This window comes from Argopecten irradians, chromosome 10, assembly GCF_041381155.1.
Source record: "Argopecten irradians isolate NY chromosome 10, Ai_NY, whole genome shotgun sequence".
Classification (NCBI taxonomy): domain Eukaryota; kingdom Metazoa; phylum Mollusca; class Bivalvia; order Pectinida; family Pectinidae; genus Argopecten; species Argopecten irradians.
In genome coordinates this window covers 9,531,366-9,553,320 of record NC_091143.1, presented here as the reverse complement: position 1 = coordinate 9,553,320, position 21,955 = coordinate 9,531,366, and the positions used below count along the sequence as shown (strand labels likewise).

The following is a 21,955-nucleotide window of genomic DNA, read 5'->3' as shown; positions in this document are numbered from 1 at the left end:
TCGGAACAATAGTAAAACGAATGTTATAATGGTGTAATATATGCTATCACTGATGCCTAGATAAAACACATCTGGTATGTTTTGACTATACAAGCGGATGCATACCATTGCAGGTCCGGATAGGTAAAAACGGTGATAGAGTGCAATTTCGATTTTGGAGTTCATTGTACTTTTGTGCAAAAACTTAACCGTTTTATCATTACCTAGACTTGACCAATAATATATATATAAAAACTGCAGTGATTACTAAAATACGATAAATGTTCATGGGTGTCTCCTTTCTTGATGTAGAACTTTCACACCAACAAGTACGGTTAGCCAATGACAGAACAGGACAGAGTTCGTTGTTTTTTATCCGTGGTTCTGCAGCTGCCACGAAAACAAAGGAAACTTCTACATGACGAGTATTTTATGTTATAGCATGCACAGCAACAATTCAAAGCCTTTTCTACTCTCACATTCTCTTAGACATCTGAGAAATAAGCTTATGATTTCATACATACATGGAGCGCTGGCGTTATAATAGGACATAAGCCCTACGCTAATAGGTAGTAATTCTGACTCATTTATCAAACACCAAAGAAGAAGGCTGCTGCCGACCGAAGGAGATACATATTAAGATATAGTCTGGCATCCGACCTCCGTGACATACGTACTTTTTCATTATACCACCTATATCCATATATCTTCGATCGTAACTCGGTTTATACGTTCGATCCGGGACGTTTTCACAGCCATTCGATCTTATTGCAGCTATACACAAGGAGTCTAATAGTAGACGGCATTGCTGCAGTCAAACTAAGGAAGGTTTTTCTGATTAATTAAGGCATACACTATTCTATTTGATGTATCAGTCATGTATATTACATGGAATTAATACATTCAAAGATGAAATGTACATGCGAGTTTGTATTCCCTAAGGTATTTATATCTCGCTAATCAGCACGAGATCTGCTTCAGACAGAGATGTGTGTATTTCTAGTTCCGAGTGAAATTGCTCGCAGTGGAATCATTTTTACAGTATGGTACAAACCCTCTCTACCGGCCATAGTTGTGGACTTAAAAGGGGTTCTGCAACCAATTAAGCAAACTCATTAACGCTAATTCAATACAAGATTATAAAAACTCATTATAAAATTATCGTGCAGCATGGCATGCAACGCAGTACACGAGAACTGTTAAGCAGTCAGAGCCTCCGCTATCTCTGACTAGATTCTCTCGCGTAAAACACGTATCCGCGAATCTGTGAGGAGGATACTTGCCCTCCCATTTACAAAAACCAATAGTTCTATTTTATCCCATACAATCCTTAAGGTGACGATTATTGTGTCAAAGATACGTTTTTATATAGCGTTGGGGTTCCCTCTATACATTCTGATATCAAACGTTCAGGATGAACTGAATAGCGTGAGTGCTCGCTAGTGTAAAACAATACGAAATAATCGCAGAGTGTAAAGTGTCACATGCCATGAACAACAAACTGAAATTGGATCCATGGATCAATTACAGCTGGAACTTTCCGACAAGGTACATTGACATACCTGATGTCTTACGTTCCTCTTTAAGGAGGTGAAAATAGAAAACAAAACTGAATTAAACCTTAACAAATAATGTTGCAGGCGAATTAATTTAGAATCTTAAGTCATTTGAAACCAACGAATTTTGCAAAACCAAATGGTACAGTGCAAAAAGTAATGTGATATGTTGTCAATAAGGATCGCATTAATCTCGACAAGTGCCAGCCTGAAAGGAAAACTAAAAATCAATAATCAACTCGCACATACAAAGTTGTAATTGAACGGGTTAGCAAAGAAAAGTCATTTTGTTCTCTCATCGGTTCGCCGTCGTTCATATTCAAAAGCTGTCAGAATTCTAAAGAAATGGATGCAATTTCCCTCAAACAGAAATTGTGTTGAATATTTCTGAATATATTGGGTGAAATTAAATGTGTAATACAGATAATCTGCATTCTATATGTTGACACCTTAACACATTGCTGGAATTTCATCTGTGCCATAATACGGTAACGAACCCCGCCTCGACAATGGAATATATATTTCATTTAAGGCGCTGAAATGCATGCCACAATACCGGGTCGGAGCGATATTGGGTTTTTCCGGGCTCTGGAAACAAATACAGTTGAATTCATCTCTAATTCCGCCCTAGATGTGCTAGATGTACCTTTTTTACATAAATAGGCTTTGATAGGTTTGTAGAATCATTGCCAGTCCTAACCTTGCAGTGATGCAAGCTAGATGTCAATGCAAACAATAATCGCTCTAAAATTGAATTTAGTTCCATACTTTATATCCAATGGGATTCTACAAATGCGTTTCTTTTGGGAGTTGTATGTTGATTGAATTGTGCAAGACGATTTGATGGTTTAGAGTACAATTTAAGTCACGTTTCCGATATACTGCTATATCCTCGCGCGGGGAAACGGTAGTAAATGTTTACAAAATTATTTCGTTATCTAATGATATAGGACATCTTAAGTCGCATCAAATTAGAGAAGAATGGTATTCACTCGACACAATGTGATGAAAAATATTTTGTGTACTTATAACATTGTGCTTTATTGCACACTCGTTTAATTTTTTTATGGTATGTCCTTGTATTGTTATGTGTATATAATTCGTTTGGTCGCTTTATATGATTCGTGTATATTTCATGTATGGATGGTGTGTCCTTGTCTTTTTCCAATAATGTTTTGGCATATTCAATGGTCCATTTATACTTGTGTTTTGGCTGCAATCTATGATCACTTTTGGGCTTACACAAGAATGGCGGGCTCGGGAATAATGAAACAGAGACATGGTGCATTCAAATTATACTCTGTATTCCTATTTCTCACAGGTGGTTAGCGCATTCTGCTTGACAGTAATCTTTGAATCTGGTACCAGATGAGATATGACACTTGAGAACGACATCACAAGTGTAGCATATCGAATATCTTAAGGTTGCTGTAGCATTAGTCTTTCTCTCCAACACATGCTTTGTAATAAATATTCCAAAAATGCACATGAATTTCCTCAAGGGTAGTTGTATTATTTATAAAGCATGTTATCCAGCATTGACTTTGCGAACAGTCCAAATGAAAGACATCTTTATTTTCTCAAGGGCAATGGTGGACTGTCACAATCACTGTTGATACCACCATGTATACGCAAATAAACCAAAAACAAGTTCCATTTAAAGGTACATCCATACAATGTTTTCGTCTAGACCCAATATGCTTTAACTATAGATAAAGTACACAAATACTAAGTGTTTCAAGTACCTGGCCGTTAACACTAAAAGATCGCAGGTTCGGTGTGTTGTAACGATGCGATATCATGTAACATTTTACTTACCTTGGAGCACGAATTTTAACATCCCACATCTCTCCTATACGGACGAATCAACATCTTTAAAACCACTTTATATCCTCTACATATACATCATCCAGATTCGAAAAGCCAGTGCAGTTGTAAGTTATATAATGTGTTCACTAAAAAACGGAATCCCTGTTTCTATAACTGTGTCTAGACCAAAGAACCACAGCTCCACTCGGACTAGTAAATATTCACACAGTTATGGAGCGTCACTGCTACATTTCCATTCACATGGATTAATTCAATGGAACAACTAACGAAACGGTATTGAAATCCATTCCATCTTAGACAGAGAAAACGTTATGTACGATTCAAGCTTTGGGAGTAAGCAGACGACCAGTACAGTTCATTGCAGCGCTTGTTTCACATAGTACTATAACCAATCATCACTTTAGTGGTACAGGGTAGGAGGGGGCTGGTATTCTCTCTACTCAATGGGCGTGGTTAGCTGTCGATCAAATCACAGTGTTTAATCATCGCATGGCAATATTTACTCCTTAATCCTCCCATGATAAGTAAATATTAGCATTGATTTTTCGGGGAGAATATGATAACCACAAGTCGATATGTATAATGATGTTAAAGGCATTTTGGTTTACAAGGACCGATTCCGTATTTATGGAACTTGAACGATGTAGATTTGTCGGTGATATGAAATCAAAGAAGTCTACTTTTGGTAGGTATGATCATTAGAAATTTCCATACTACTGACTTATAATATCAAAGACTTTTCCTTTCCTATATCAGATGATATATCAAGGATGTGTCGACACCTGGTAACTAAGCAGAAAACAAAAAATGCAATGTTATATGTATCTAATTTAAAGTGTTGACATCATTCCATACCCTGTGCATACTTGATTTATCGGTCCTTATTGATCATTTGTCTGTTGTGATCTGCTCAAATGCTAATAACGGGCAAATGTGCTCATATCACACCGCAAATATTGTCGTCTACAATGATGATAATTATTGCATATGTCCCTCAACAAATATCGTACTCTCGTACATTACAACAATACTTATAATTATCGAGGTGATGACAAAATTGCTTTGTAGCAAAGTCCGAGTTCCCGTAATAACCACATCGATCACTATTTTCCTCGGGATCAATATATTCCTCGGGTCTTGAATAAGATTGCAAGAACAAACAGAATCACATCGTCTGTTACATAAACCACATCACCAGCAAGGTCAATATTACTATATTACAATTAAACAAAATCTTGATATCGTTTTAAACCGTGTTCAGTCATAAATTCATAGCATGTTGTTTGCGGAAGCTGTGGCAGGCTCGGGCCCTATTAATTTATAACCAAAACAGGAGTTATACGATTTACACAGTGAAGCTAATATTGTCGGCAGAAGTACAGACTTCCTCTATACAGAAAGTGGAGTATAGAGTCAATCAGATCACCAACAACGTTACCGCACGGGCTAAATCTTATCTTCAACGACTTGGTGTGTTGATCAAGTTCTGAAATTTAATTTAGTGTAAACATCTGCCGAAGGCCCGTCAAATGAATGAGTTGTAGAGAGAGATTAAAACGTTGATACGCTTTGCTGTTTCTGAACAAATGACATCACAATGCTATAATTATAAATAGTAGAGACCTAGAAAAGCGAACTGGCTGAATATAATTAAATTTGGGTGTGTAGTTCGTTATCGCGTACAACCGCAATAACGGCCGAGCATATGGAGATAGAGAGGATTAAATTGAGCGGAACAAATGTAAAATTATTCTCGTTAAAATACCCAAGCAGTTTTCATTAACCTCTTAAATCTTGTGTTATCTTTCCGACCTAGAATAAGCTTTAAAAATAGATTCTAATTATATTTTACCGTTTCCCTTGTAATCTTTTCCGCTTTTATGTCACTACAAGGCCGTATGGTATATAGCACGGAGTATGGATTAATGTACACGTGACATGTTACCTATACCTTAACGCTGACATTCCTGTTGAAAGGTGGCACTAGTATCCTAGTGCTAAAAAACGGATTGTAAATGATATTTGACTCACAAACTTTTGAACTTAAGCTATTAAATGATGAAATAGTATTTTCCATCCCATATCCTTAGTAAGCAGGAAACCACACATCATGTGGTAGAGATGAGACATTTAATAATTAGCATGCTTTCACTGGCTTATGGAATTATCAAGTTACATTGGCTGACGAATATTTAACATTTATGTCATACGACTACATACTTAACGTATCCATATGTATAGTGTTATATGAATAAATTTCAGCACATAATATCCAATAACGCGTACATTTTGATAGATATATTGTGACATAACATAACGATATCTGTTTGATTACAACACACATTTATAAACCACACACTCATACCTACCCATGTCAATGTTTACTGTGTAGTTTCTTTGTTGTGAGATTTTGTATGTTTCTTAAGTATAAATCTCCCAGGATAAAAAGTACATTAATGATGTATACCTGGTACGATGAAGTGTTCGATGATGCTGAACACGTATAGTTGGATAGGCTATTGTTTTAACCACTCAACAACTCAGGGTAGTTTCCAACAATATTTGTTTCTGCAAGTTTATGTTTAAACTCTTAGTAAGTATTGGCAAATCCTAAAAGTAACCGCGATTACGTATGAAATGCAGAAATACGTTTCAGTAACAAGAAACTTTGGAACAGTTTACATATCTAGGTATTGTTTTCATATTAAACCGTTGGGGTTGCTATACTAAACGCTATTTTCATTAAACAATCCGGAGTAACATCATGGAATAATCTTACTAAATTGAGGCAGAACCTTTATCATCTTTTCTGGGCCATCATTTTAGCTTGGGTTACTATAGACATTGGCGCTATATGTGTCATTTTAGGACGAAGCTGGGTATTTTTAAAAAAATTAATGTCCTTGTCATGAACAGCCTGCCGTCTTCATCATGTATCTATCTACAATCTACAGACAAAGAACGTTTACAGTCATTACATTACCATTGTGTAACTCGCACGAGTACTCAATATAAACTTGTGTCAAATGTATTTTATGCGATGATTTACCGTTTTGCTTTCCAAAAGTTGAAATATGTGACTATACTGAATCCATCTTTATTAATAGATGTTCCTATAAAAATAGTAATCATATTTTAAAAGTGCGTCATTTGGCCTGAATTTTGTGTATGCTCTATTTATCTCCCAACAACCATACCAGTAATTAGAGGAAAGACTAACGACCAACCGCCCATTGTATTTAGCATTCTTTTCGGGATAATTTCCAATATGTACATTAACGTGACAAGATAGATTAGTCATATTCAAACTGTCACAGGATGCATTTTAACCGTCATTACACCCCTGTTTTAACATTTAGGATGCATTTATGTTTAATAACTATAACTAGGGATCATATTCTATGTTTAACAAGAGACAGACCAGGCCCAAGACACCAACATCGTTCACCCATAAGTAAATCAAATATACGTCAAAACTCTTTTTAAAGAAAAAAACATCATGTAGATCATTAGGCCTTTTCAGGTCAGTAAGTGATCCCGAAGTTTCATCGAAATAAAAAAAGAATAAAAGAGATTTCTAAACATGTAATAACTAAAAGTCTAAACATGTAATAACTAAAAGATATAATCAAGTTCATTTTCTGCTTGTCATTTATATTACAAATTTGCTTAGTGGAAATCAAGGGCGAATGTCTTACATAATTTTTTTCGTAATATTACGTAAGTTATATGCAAGTTATTGAGGTAATCCAATCACAGCTAATACCCACGTGTAATATCGGCCACTTGTGGATGTAGATGCCCATCTGAAACGATAAACTCCCCGTTAGAAATATTATCTTATTATCTCCCTTATATTTAAGGTTACACAATACCATTTTTAACGATATGTAAGGTGTAAGTGATCGTAATTTTGTGATTGAAAGTGTGAACGAAGAATAAGTCTCCTCCTGTGAGAGGATATGTGTGTATTTTGTTATTATGCTTATTATATATAAATATTTATTTTGAAATATATATATAAAGAACAAATATTAAGGTATGATTGAAACTCACCATTATCTACTATATGAAATATTGTGTGGTGGTATAGTTTTAGACTAAGTATATAGAGAATAGGATGATCTATTTAACTGTTAGCGGTGGGTCGTCCTACACAAATTCATTGGAATAGTAAAATACATCATTCAATAGGTTATGTTAAACCATTGTAACGGTTAGCCACAACTTATCCATAGTCACTTTACGAATGCTTGGCGTAAACAGCAGTTGGCTGACGTTAGCTGTTGGTAGGGTTAGGTGACATAACCTAAAACTAACAAATCTTAATCATCCCTGAAGACATATTTTGACTCTTTTATATCAAAGACTAGACCAGTCCATTATGAAATTTCAGGGGTGAAGGAGTTAATGCTGGAGTGGTCCAACAACACAATAGCATAGTTATGAACCCAAACATCGGATACACCTCATATAAAGACGACTGGAACAAAAGAACCAAGCGTTCATAAAGAGCGTGTCCGCTCTTTCACCGTCAACCCATGTGATACAGTCTAGGACTAATCATTGTCTCGTCAAGATTTCAAACTAGGATCGCACGGGGAAGCCTTGCCACGGGATTATGAATAAAGTCTCGTTTATAAAACTGCTTGTAATCGATTATGAAATATTAAAACTTCCGTCTCTATTTTAACTATAGGATTGAAGTATGATTACATATTCTTTGTTTCTTTATTCTGGCCAATTCCTATTTGGTGCAGAAAAGAAAAGAATGTGATGTCCGGTTATATGATAGATTGATAGATGATATGTTATATGAATTATATATATAACTGACTAGAGAGATACGGTTCACCATCGGAAGGGAGACAACTCAGATCCGTAAACATGATGTGAGTGGCCGATAGTGTTTATAATGTAATATTTATAGAAGTTCATTATAACGTGACGGCATATGTATTGTGGCAGTGAACACGGCGCCATGAACATGTTGTTAGGGTTGTGTACGTTTTCCGACAGGTCAGGAATATAAGACGAACTGATGACTGTTCATCGCAGAAAATTCTAAGGAATACCCTTTATGTTTAAACAGCACTCGCTCGTAGGTGTGCAACCTGGCGAACACTGGGTTTAACAAGAGACACATGATATCAAACACCATTAAATCGCACTGCACATCACAGTTATTGTCTTTTTAAAGCTGTTGTGTTGATGTTGGTGAAAGTCACCAGGCAGTTGCGTCGTACTTCCTAGATCCATCAGTGATATGATACCGTCGTTGCTAAAAGTCGACATTGTGTTATTGAATTAGGAAATAGGTACAATACAGAACACGGCGAAATCAATAAGTGATTATTGGAGCACATGAACACATTAAGTATATGAAATTGTCTTTGTTTAAACAGAAGATGCTTACCTACCTTATCCTATGATAATGTTTTGACACTACAGTCATGCAGCCCGCGATTAGATGCTACAACATCATGGTCCATAACCGCAGTAAGAGACAATTCTAGTATTAACACCTCCTTAGATGACTCTCCTTCTGTAAATACTATATTTTTATTCACACCTCCTTAGATGACTCTCCTTGTGTGAATACTATGTTTTTATTCACACCTCCTTAGATGACTCTCCTTCTGTGAATACTATATTTTTATTCACACCTCCTTAGATGACTCTCCTTGTGTGAATACTATGTTTTTATTCACACCTCCTTAGATGACTCTCCTTCTGTAAATACTATTTTATTCACACCTCCTTAGATGACTCTCCTTGTGTGAATACTATATTTTTATTCACACCTCCTTAGATGACTCTCCTTGTGTGAATACTATGTTTTATTCACACCTCCTTAGATGACTCTCCTTCTGTAAATACTATATTTTTATTCACACCTCCTTAGATGACTCTCCTTGTGTGAATACTATATTTTTATTCACACCTCCTTAGATGACTCTCCTTGTGTGAATACTATGTTTTATTCACACCTCCTTAGATGACTCTCCTTCTGTAAATACTATATTTTTATTCACACCTCCTTAGATGACTCTCCTTCTGTAAATACTATGTTTTTATTCACACCTCCTTAGATGACTCTCCTTCTGTAAATACTATATTTTTATTCACACCTCCTTAGATGACTCTCCTTCTGTAAATACTTTGTTTTATTCATATATAACTAAAATACATTTGTTTCGTTTTGAGACATAGCATATCGTCATTACGCTGTCAATCTGTTTCTCTCAATGCTTCAGTAGTTGTGTTTTTTGCATCTGCTATTATCCATTTCGCATTCCATAACGAATATTTTGTCGCGTTGTCTATATGGCATCAGATGACTTATGAAACGTTTCGCACTTCACATAGCAACGTGACCTTTCTCGACGTCATATCGTTGATACCCGATAGTGACGTCTGTGGGAAGTGTTTGGTGACGAAAATGATGGCGTATGTTTTGGTGATATGTTTCCTCTTTATTACTATGTATTACAAGCTTCTACTTTGTCTGTACTTCCTAACATGCCATTCAGTTCTGTTGTCCTCGTTGTTTTAGATTGAGGACTGACATGAGATGAAAATGAGGTTTCATATAGATTTGTATAGGTCGCCATGGTGATCGATGACGCAGGTTTAGCTTACTTTGTCGGAACAGGTGGTTCTAGTTCCCGTCAATTCTAACTATTGGCTCACCTAACACTGTCATCAGGTACTTAGTCCTACTTCCTTTGTAATTATTGGATACTTTCTAATTTAAACTTTGAAATATCTCCTTGATCTTTCTCTCGTCGACTGTTGGCAACCGTTCAAATATAGTATTTTCTTTGAGCGAACATAGCTTTTTAGCAGATATCAAAACCTAGAAAAACTTTACCGAAAACACATTAGTGATATCAGCTATGTTTCAAAAGTAGGTTTAACATATGTTAAGCATTATTTTAGGATTTCTACTTGGGCGATTGGCAGCAAAGTGACAAAACTAGAAGAAATGATTAATTTAGATTACCAAAACATTATTGATACAACTGATTGCTCTTGCGAATTGATACAAATCTTTCCCTTTACACTATTAATATAATCAGCTATCGGTATGAGCTCCTCTCAATACTCTAGCGCATTTCTATATGTCTTTGTTTCAGTTGTATAAATACACGCTGACAGTATTTACTGTAACTGTGTGTTTTCCTACTACTTTTTAACCACATCCCCTCCTCCCCAACTTTCTCCGTTAATAGACCATCATACTCTAAGCATTCTGGGTAATTGTTTAATGCACCGCGTGAATTTAATCATATGCTGGTTTAACGTATCTCACAACAATCTTAAGTGTTATTTAAAAGGCTGACGTGCATGTGTAATCTAATAACTCCGTGATTGCTAGCAAAATGAAGCAGCTTTACATGAATATTGGGTTTATTATTTATAAATTATCTCTCGATGTTATCAAACAAGCCCATTATATGTTGATCCTAGTAAAACTTTACTCTGTATACACAGCACCAGGAACCCTCTTGGCAATCGGATACGGTTTTAACTTCTAAATGGAATATATCGACGTCCACATGACCATCATCGAACTCTTGTTCCAATCAAAGCTAAATTAGAAACCTATAGCTGTTATTTTTTTATTCGTATACTCTGTGAACGCGGTATACAGCATTGTATGGTTGTTAGCCTTACTAATATTTTCCATTTTTTCCATTGAACAGACAATTATTTGATTTGTATTTTTTCAGCAGATAAGCGTGAGACAAATTTTCTGAAGCATGCATTCGAGATCCCGCTTCGTGGTTACTTGAATCTTTCTTAAATTTAATTTCATGATAGTAATTTTATGTTTTCTTTTGAATATCAATAAGGAATCGCAAAATCCAGAATGCCGTTTCGTGGCGCCAGTATTTTAATACAGTTGTCCTTGAATGAGATCCGTTGTTTGCTTTTTAATATGTCCCATATTTCATCAGCATTGTCTTTTTGAGGGCGATGCCGGGTGCGAAACATTTATGTATGGATGTAATCATGCTGTATACCGTGTAATTTCGCGAGTGCTTTATTTTGTTTAAATTTGTGATTTTAGTGAAATTTGCGAATTCTGATCACCAGAAATTCATTGATGTACATACAGATTGTAAGAACAGAAATTTTGAATTTTCGTATAAATTCACGAATTATGTGAAAAAGCCAATTGTAAAATTTAGCCACCGCAAAAATGTCCGGATAGAAACAGCGAATAATGGCTTCGCGAATTAAAGGCGCTGTTCTGCGAGTATGTGTTGATCGATCGACTGTGCAATTTTAAAATTGCTTAGCATAAGTTTTTTTGGAAAATTACTAAATAAAATATATCCAAAGTTCTCAGAACTGTACAAGGTATCCCGACAGAGCCTTCTCTGTTTCATAGAATACAAAAAGATTTTGATCCAATTTGGCTAAAGTAAAAACGTCCTACCAAAATGGGTCCTTCAATGAAGTCATTATTTTGTTCGAAACGTTTGCCTGGAGTGTCCACAAAGTGCATCGTCTCACTCTTACGATGGAAATGTCTCTATCAAAAGTCGAAACAATGTCACTAAAACAACAATTAAAGACATACATTTGAATACCTGATCAGTAAGAACAGGTAAATATTTTTCTTAAAAAACAAACGGCCGCTACAGGTAACAATAAACTATCCTTTTGAGTACTTTTTTCTGGTTTACCATTAAACCGTCAACCGTCTGATCTTTTCGTTGACCATGACCTTAAAACAAGTCGAAAACATTCAGACGAATCAACACTATACATCTTGATATCGGAGAATGTCCTCAGCAAAAAGTGTCTGGCACTTCGGCTGAATTAAAGACACGTTCTTTATATTGATATAAATGTTTGCAGCGTGACTTTTAGCCGTCGGCTTGATTTTGGATAATATGGTAAACAATCGCTGTCTGTGTCTGTAAAATGTCGTGTAGCGTTATCCGTTCACGGTCAAACATAATGCAATGATGGACCAACTCACCGTACCTGACACACGTGTTGGATAGAAATGGATTGATCATTGTTGTTTCTGTAGGAATATAAATAAAACAGGTACACCTAATATTCACAATCAACGGCACTAAATGAGAGTTTATCACTACTTCGTGATTTTTAGCTCGAGACTTGGCAGAACATTAGCAAGTTTTACTGATCGTAGGCTTGCTACAATCAAATCTAGGGCGTTGACAAATCTGTTAATGGCTTGCCGTCGTCTAGTATTGTTGCATATTGTTAGTACAATTGTTAAAAAAAACTACTGTTGATTTAAGTTTTATCCTGACAAATAACCGTTTTATATGCCACACACTTAACAAAACAACTTTTTGTCTTTTTAAAGCTTAATCTTTAATCAATTTGGGGTTTTTTCCAAGACAAAACAACATCATACAAGAAGCAATGCTACATCAGTTATCTCTAAGTAACAAAAAGTACAAACATGATTTAACACAATTCTGGTTTCTAAATACATCAATACAAGCGATAAGAAAGACATAACATTATTAAGATGTGTAAATTTAGCATTGTTAATATTTTTGGTGATCATATTATTTGTGTAATTTATCAAAACAATACTTGGTCCAATCGATCTAGATTACAATGGTCACTCCAGGCGTACCCTGCACGCCCACCCCGAACACATCACAGATTTATATCGTATGTTTCCATGTTACTTATCCTATTGAACAATTTTGTATGGCAGTCAGTATAATAATCGGGTTAGGATTTTAAAGTATACATCAAATATACATTCACTTCACAAATTGATTGGCTGTCTTGATAAACAAAACATCCGGTCTATCCTCAGTTTGGCACCTTGCAAGCACGCAACAAGTACTGTATGTAATAATTGTAAACAAAACACACGCCACATTGTTAAGTTACTTTTACTAGATTATTTTATGTAGCCTGCCTGTGCATGGTTGTCCAATTCGTTGCGTGTTGCGTTCCTACGATAAATCATTACATACTTCATTTCTTATGAAACGTAAAAAAGGTTGTATTGTCCGTACTGAATCATATTTATCGCAGCCTCACTTTTTATGCTGATTTCTGACTAAAACGTATACAATGAATTTTTTAGCGGTTTCAAATTTTTGCGATCTGGTGCATCCGGAACTCCATGATACTACCCGATTACTTCAGAATGACTATAGTGTAAATATTATTTAACTATTTCTCAACATTTCATAAATACAATTTCGCGATTGAATCAGTATGCAACAAAATTGCAAAAATCCCTTAAAAATATCCCGTTATACGGTAATTTCGTTGTGAGCATGGTTATAAATCGGAAAATGCATGGTTCATGACGTACTTGTTAGACATAGAATGGATAGTTTCTAAACTGTATTTATCCTAAAACAGTTCTAATCATGAATGCTAATCATGTTGAAAATTATTCCACTTATACTTTTAACAGGTTTGACGCAAAAGTTATTTATTGTTGGTTTCTTTTTATTTATTTTATACTTTGATAAAGTAGCATATCATTATTCACTGTCTTATCAGTTTAATTAGGTTAAAAGTTGTTTTATTATTATTATTTTGATTAAAGCAAACCGCCAAAACACAGAAGAATTGTTTTAGATTTCCGGCGCAATTTGCGGAGAATGGCGACAGAAAGCGATAACACTTTATTGAGTAGGTTTTAATCAATTAACGCCAAGTAAATCAATTTTCACACGTCAAGCTTTCACATCACTCACACTGACAGTACAATTGTATCTAATAATGCTATTGCAGAATTCCGATGCAAAACACGCAATATCTTTTTAAACATGCATGATTTGTGCAACCATTACGGAAATTAAATACAGGACAGCTGGAATAACGATATCATCTCGATACGCATTCAAATCCTATGGAAACTGTCGCAGTCCTGCGACATCGTAACATTGCAGGTCATATGACATACTAAAATGTATCATGATCCGGTAATAGCAAAACGATGAGGGCAGTTAATTAAGACTGCATTTCTGTAAATATTGTAAACAAACACCAATATAGTTTTTTTCTGCATGAATCAAGATCTATTTCTATCAGTTAGAGTCTGAGAACATAAACATGGTCCATAAGCGATGAATATTCATCGTAAAAACTAATACAGACACTTAATATACCATGTAGAAACAGGGATATTTCAGAAACATAAGTGAAAACGATAATTTTTTTGTCTTCGATGGGTAAAAACAACTTCATTGTTATTTTACAGGTACTAGATGATAGGAATGATGTATCGAACTAGATAACAAAATGATATATCGTACTAGATGATGGTAATGATGTATCGTATTAGATGATGGTAATAATGTATCGTACTAGATGATGGTAATGATGTATCTTACTAGATGATGGTAATGATGTATCGTACTAGATGATGGTAATGATGTATCGTACTAGATGACAAAATGATGTATCGTACTAGATGATGGTAATGATGTATCGTACTAGATGACGGAAATGATGTATCGTACTAGATGATGGTAATGATGTATCGTACTAGATGATGGTAATGATGTATCGTACTAGATGATGGTAATGATGTATCGTACTAGATGATGGTAATGATGTATCGTACTAGATGACGGTAATGATGTATCGTACTAGATGATGGTAATGATGTATCGTACTAGATGATGGTAATGATGTATCGTACTAGATGACGGTAATGATGTATCGTACTAGATGACGGTAATGATGTATCGTACTAGATGATGGTAATGATGTATCGTACTAGATGATGGTAATGATGTATCGTACTAGATGATGGTAATGATGTATCGTACTAGATGACGGTAATGATGTATCGTACTAGATGATGGTAATGATGTATCGTACTAGATGATGGTAATGATGTATCGTACTAGATGATGGTAATGATGTATCGTACTAGATGACGGTAATGATGTATCGTACTAGATGACGGTAATGATGTATCGTACTAGATGATGGTAATGATGTATCGTACTAGATGATGGTAATGATGTATCGTACTAGATGACGGTAATGATGTATCGTACTAGATGACGGTAATGATGTATCGTACTAGATGATGGTAATGATGTATCGTACTAGATGATGGTAATGATGTATCGTACTAGATGACGGTAATGATGTATCGTACTAGATGATGGTAATGATGTATCGTACTAGATGATGGTAATGATGTATCGTACTAGATGATGGTAATGATGTATCGTACTAGATGACGGAAATGATGTATCGTACTAGATGATGGTAATAAGTATCGTACTAGATGACGTAATATGTATCGTACTAGATGATGGTAATGATGTATCGTACTAGATGACGGTAATAATATCGTACTAGATGACGGTAATGATGTATCGTACTAGATGACGGTAATGATGTATCGTACTAGATGATGGTAATGATGTATCGTACTAGATGTGACGGAAATAATGTATCGTACTAGATGATGGTAATGATGTATCGTACTAGATGACGGAAATGATGTATCGTACTAGATGATGGTAATGATGTATCGTACTAGATGACGGTAATGATGTATCGTACTAGATGATGGTAATGATGTATCGTACTAGATGATGGTAATGATGTATCGTACTAGATGACGGTAATGATGTATCGTACTAGATGATGGTAATGATGTATCGTACTAGATGATGGTAATGATGTATCGTACTAGATGATGGTAATGATGTATCGTACTAGATGACGGTAATGATGTATCGTACTAGATGACGGTAATGATGTATCGTACTAGATGATGGTAATGATGTATCGTACTAGATGACGGTAATGATGTATCGTACTAGATGATGGTAATGATGTATCGTACTAGATGATGGTAATGATGTATCGTACTAGATGATGGTAATGATGTATCGTACTAGATGATGGAAATGATGTATCGTACTAAGATAAGATGGTAATGATGTATCGTACTAGATGATGGTAATGATGTATCGTACTAGATGATGGTAATGATGTATCGTACTAGATGAGGAATGATGTATCGTACTAGATGATGGTAATGATGTATCGTACTAGATGATGGTAATGATGTATCGTACTAGATGATGGTAATGATGTATCGTACTAGATGATGTAATGATGTATCGTACTAGATGACGGAAATGATGTATCGTACTAGATGATGGTAATGATGTATCGTACTAGATGATGGTAATGATGTTCGTATATGACTGATGATAATGATGTATCATACAGATGATGGTAATGATGTATCGTACTAGATGACGGTAATGATGTATCGTACTAGATGATGGTAATGATGTATCGTACTAGATGATGGTAATGATGTATCGTACTAGATGATGGTAATGATGTATCGTATAGATGATGGTAATGATGTATCGTACTAGATGATGGTAATGATGTATCATACTAGATGACGGTAATGATGTATCGTACTAGATGACGGTAATGATGTATCGTACTAGATGATGGTAATGATGTATCGTACTAGATGATGGTAATGATGTATCGTACTAGATGATGGTAATGATGTATCGTACTAGATGATGGTAATGATGTATCGTACTAGATGATGGTAATGATGTATCGTACTAGATGATGGTAATATGTATCGTACTAGATGATGGTAATGATGTATCGTACTAGATGATGGTAATGATGTATCGTATCTAGATAGATGATGGTAATGATGTATCGTAAGATGATGGTAATGATGTATCGTACTAGATGATGGTAATGATGTATCGTACTAGATGACGGAAATGATGTATCGTACTAGATGATGGTAATGATGTATCGTACTAGATGATGGTAATGATGTATCGTACTAGATGATGGTAATGATGTATCATACTAGATGACGGTAAATGATGTATCGTACTAGATGACGGAAATGATGTATCGTACTAGATATGGTATGATGTATCGACTAGATATGGTATGATGTATCGTACTAGATGATGGTAATGATGTATCATACTAGATGATGGTAATGATGTATCATACTAGATGACGGAAATGATGTATCGTACTAGATGATGGTAATGATGTATCGTACTAGATGATGGTAATGATGTATCATACTAGATGATGGAAATGATGTATCGTACTAGATGATGGTAATGATGTATCGTACTAGATGATGGTAAATAGATGTATGTACTAAGATGATGATGTATCGTACTAGATGATGGTAATGATGTATCGTACTAGATGATAGTAATGATGTATCGTACTAGATGATGGTAATGATGTATCGTACTAGATGATAGTAATGATGTATCGTACTAGATGATGGTAATGATGTATCATACGAGATGATCATACTAGATGACAGAAATGATGTATCGTACTAGATGACGGAAATGATGTATCGTACTAGATGACGGTAATGATGTATCGTACTAGATGACGGTAATGATGTATCATACGAGATGATGGTAATGATGTATCGTACCAGATGACGGTAATGATGTATCGTACTAGATGACGGTAATGATTTATCATACTAGATGACGGTAATGATGTGTCGCACTAGATGATGGTGATGATGTATCGTACTAGATGACGGTAATGATGTATCATACGAGATGATGGTAATGATGTATCATACTAGATGACGGAAATGATGTATCGTACTAGATGACGGTAATGATGTATCGTACTAGATGACGGTAATGATGTATCATACGAGATGATGGTAATGATGTATCGTACTAGATGACGGTAATGATGTATCGTTCTAGATGATGGTAATGATGTATCGTACTAGATGACGGTTATGATGTATCGTACTAGATGATGGTAATGATGTATCGTACTAGATGATGGTAATTATGTATCGTACTAGATGACGAAAATAATGTATCGTACTAGATGATGGTAATGATGTATCGTACTAGATGATGGTAATGATGTATCGTACTAGATGACGGTAATGATATATCATACGAGATGAACGTAATGATGGTATGATATCATACTAGATGACGGTAATGATGTATCATACGAGATGACGGTAATGATGTATCGTACTAGATGACGGTAATGATGTACATATCATACGAGATGATGGTAATGATGTATCGTACTAGATGATGGTAATGATGTATCGTACTAGATGACGGTAATGATGTATCGTACTAGATGATGGTAATGATGTATCGTACTAGATGACGGTAATGATGTATCGTACTAGATGACGGTAATGATGTATCATACGAGATGATGGTAATGATGTATCATACTAGATGATGGTAATGATGTATCGTACTAGATGACGGTAATGATGTATCGTACTAGATGACGGTAATGATGTATCGTACTAGATGACGGTAATGATGTATCATACGAGATGATGGTAATGATGTATCGTACTAGATGACGGTAATGATGTATCGTACTAGATGACGGTAATGATGTATCATACTAGATGACGGTAATGATGTATCGTACTAGATGATGGTAATGATGTATCGTACTAGATGACGGTAATGATGTATCGTACTAGATGATGGTAATGATGTATCGTACTAGATGACGGTAATGATGTATCGTACTAGATGACTGTAATGATGTGTCGTACTAGATGACGGTAATGATGTATCATACGAGATGATGGTAATGATGTATCGTACTAGATGACGGTAATGATGTATCGTTCTAGATGATGGTAATGATGTATCGTACTAGATGACGGTAATGATGTATCGTACTAGATGATGGTAATGATGTATCGTACTAGATGATGGTAATGATGTATCGTACTAGATGACGAAAATAATGTATCGTACTAGATGATGGTAATGATGTATCGTACTAGATGATGGTAATGATGTATCGTACTAGATGACGGTAATGATATATCATACGAGATGATCGTAATGATGTATCATACTAGATGACGGTAATGATGTATCATACGAGATGACGGTAATGATGTATCGTACTAGATGACGGTAATGATGTATCGTACTAGATGACGGTAATGATGTAGCGTACTAGATGATGGTAATGATGTATCGTACTAGATGACGGTAATGATGTATCGTACTAGATGATGGTAATGATTAATCGTACTAGATGACGGTAATGATGTATCGTACTAGATGACGGTAATGATGTATCATACGAGATGATGGTAATTATGTATCGTACTAGATGACGGCAATGATGTATCATACGAGATGATGGTAATTATGTATCATACTAGATGACAGAAATGATGTATCGTATTAGATGATGGAAATGATGTATCGTATTAGATGACGGAAATAGTTATCGTATTAGATGATGGTAATGATGTATCATACTAGATGATGGTAATGATGTATCGTACTAGATGATGGTAATGATGTATCGTATTAGATGACGGAAATGATGATCTACGAGATGATGGTAATGATGTATCGTACTAGATGACGGTAATGATGTATCGTACTAGATGACAGTGATGATGTATCGTACTAGATGATGGTAATGATGTATCGTACTAGATGACGGTAATGATGTATCGTACTAGATGACGGTAATGATGTATCGTACTAGATGATGGTAATGATGTATCGTCTAGATGACGGTAATGATGTATCGTACTAATGATGATGACGGTAATGATGTATCGTACTAGATGATGGTAATGATGTATCGTACTAGATGACGGTAATGATGTATCGTACTAGATGACGGTAATGATGTATCGTACTAGATGAGGTAATGATGTATCGTACTAGATGGAATGGTAATAGATGAGGTAATGATGTAGTACTAGATGACGGTATGTATCGTACTAGATGAGGTAATGATGTATCGTACTAGATGAGGTAATGATGTATCGTACTAGATGACGGTAATGATGTATCGTACTAGATGATGGTAATGATGTATCGTACTAGATGATGGTAATGATGTATCGTACTAGATGACGGTAATGATGTATCGTACTAGATGACGGTAATGATGTATCGTACTAGATGACGGTAATGATGTATCGTACTAGATGACGGTAATGATGTATCGTACTAGATGACGGTAATGATGTATCGTACTAGATGATCGTATAGATGAGGTAATGATGTATCGTACTAGATGATGGTAATGATGTATCGTACTAGATGATGGTAATGATGTATCGTACTAGATGACGGTAATGATGTATCGTACTAGATGACGGTAATGATGTATCGTACTAGATGACGGTAATGATGTATCGTACTAGATGATGGTAATGATGTATCGTACTAGATGACGGTAATGATGTATCGTACTAGATGACGGTAATGATGTATCGTACTAGATGATGGTAATGATGTATCGTACTAGATGACGGTAATGATGTATCGTACTAGATGATGGTAATGATGTATCGTACTAGATGACGGTAATGATGTATCGTACTAGATGACGGTAATGATGTATCGTACTAGATGATGGTAATGATGTATCGTACTAGATGACGGTAATGATGTATCGTACTAGATGATGGTAATGATGTATCGTACTAGATGATGGTAATGATGTATCGTACTAGATGATGGTAATGATGTATCGTACTAGATGATGGTAATGATGTATCGTACTAGATGACGGTAATGATGTATCATACGAGATGATCGTAATGATGTATCATACTAGATGACGGTAATGATGTATCATACAGATGACGGTAATGATGTATCATACGAGATGACGGTAATGATGTATCGTACTAGATGACGGTAATGATGTATCATACTAGATGACGGTAATGATGTATCGTACTAGATGACGGTAATGATGTATCGTACTAGATGACGGTAATGATGTATCGTACTAGATGATGGTAATGATGTATCGTACTAGATGATGGTAATGATGTATCGTACTAGATGACGGTAATGATGTATCGTACGAGATGATGGTAAGTATGTATTATACAAGATGACGGAAATGATGTATCGTACTAGATGACGGCAATGATGCATCATACGAGATGATGGTAATTATGTATCATACTAGATGACAGAAATGATGTATCGTATTAGATGACGGAAATGATGTATCGTATTAGATGACGGAAATAGTGTATCGTATTAGATGATGGTAATGATGTATCATACTAGATGATGGTGATGATGTATCGTATTAGATGATTGTAATGATGTATCGTATTAGATGACGGAAATGGTGTATTATACGAGATGAGGGTAATGATGTATCGTACTAGATGACGGTAATGATGTATCGTACTAGATGACAGTAATGATGTATCGTACTAGATGATGGTAATGATGTATCATACTAGATGACAGTAATGATGTATCGTACTAGATGACGGTAATGATGTATCGTACTAGATGATGGTAATGATGTATCGTACTAGATGACGGTAATGATGTATCGTACTAGATGACGGTAATGATGTATCGTACTAGATGATGGTAATGATGTATCGTACTAGATGATGGTAATGATGTATCGTACTAGATGACGGTAATGATGTATCGTACTAGATGATGGTAATGATGTATCGTACTAGATGATGGTAATGATGTATCGTACTAGATGATGGTAATGATGTATCGTACTAGATGACGGTAATGATGTATCGT

The 21,955-nt window shown here is 35.4% G+C and overlaps 1 protein-coding gene across 1 annotated transcript in view; it reads right to left on the bottom strand.

Annotated features, from left to right (window-relative positions):
* The window catches only part of LOC138333065 (zwei Ig domain protein zig-8-like), a 139,939-nt gene extending 136,217 nt beyond the window's left edge, over positions 1 to 3,722 (bottom strand). The window contains exon 1 of the mRNA XM_069281180.1: positions 3,354 to 3,722. The gene's annotated coding sequence lies outside the window, so the exon portion shown is untranslated. The remainder of the gene's footprint in view (positions 1 to 3,353) is intronic.
* Between the last annotated feature and the right edge of the window lie 18,233 nt (positions 3,723 to 21,955).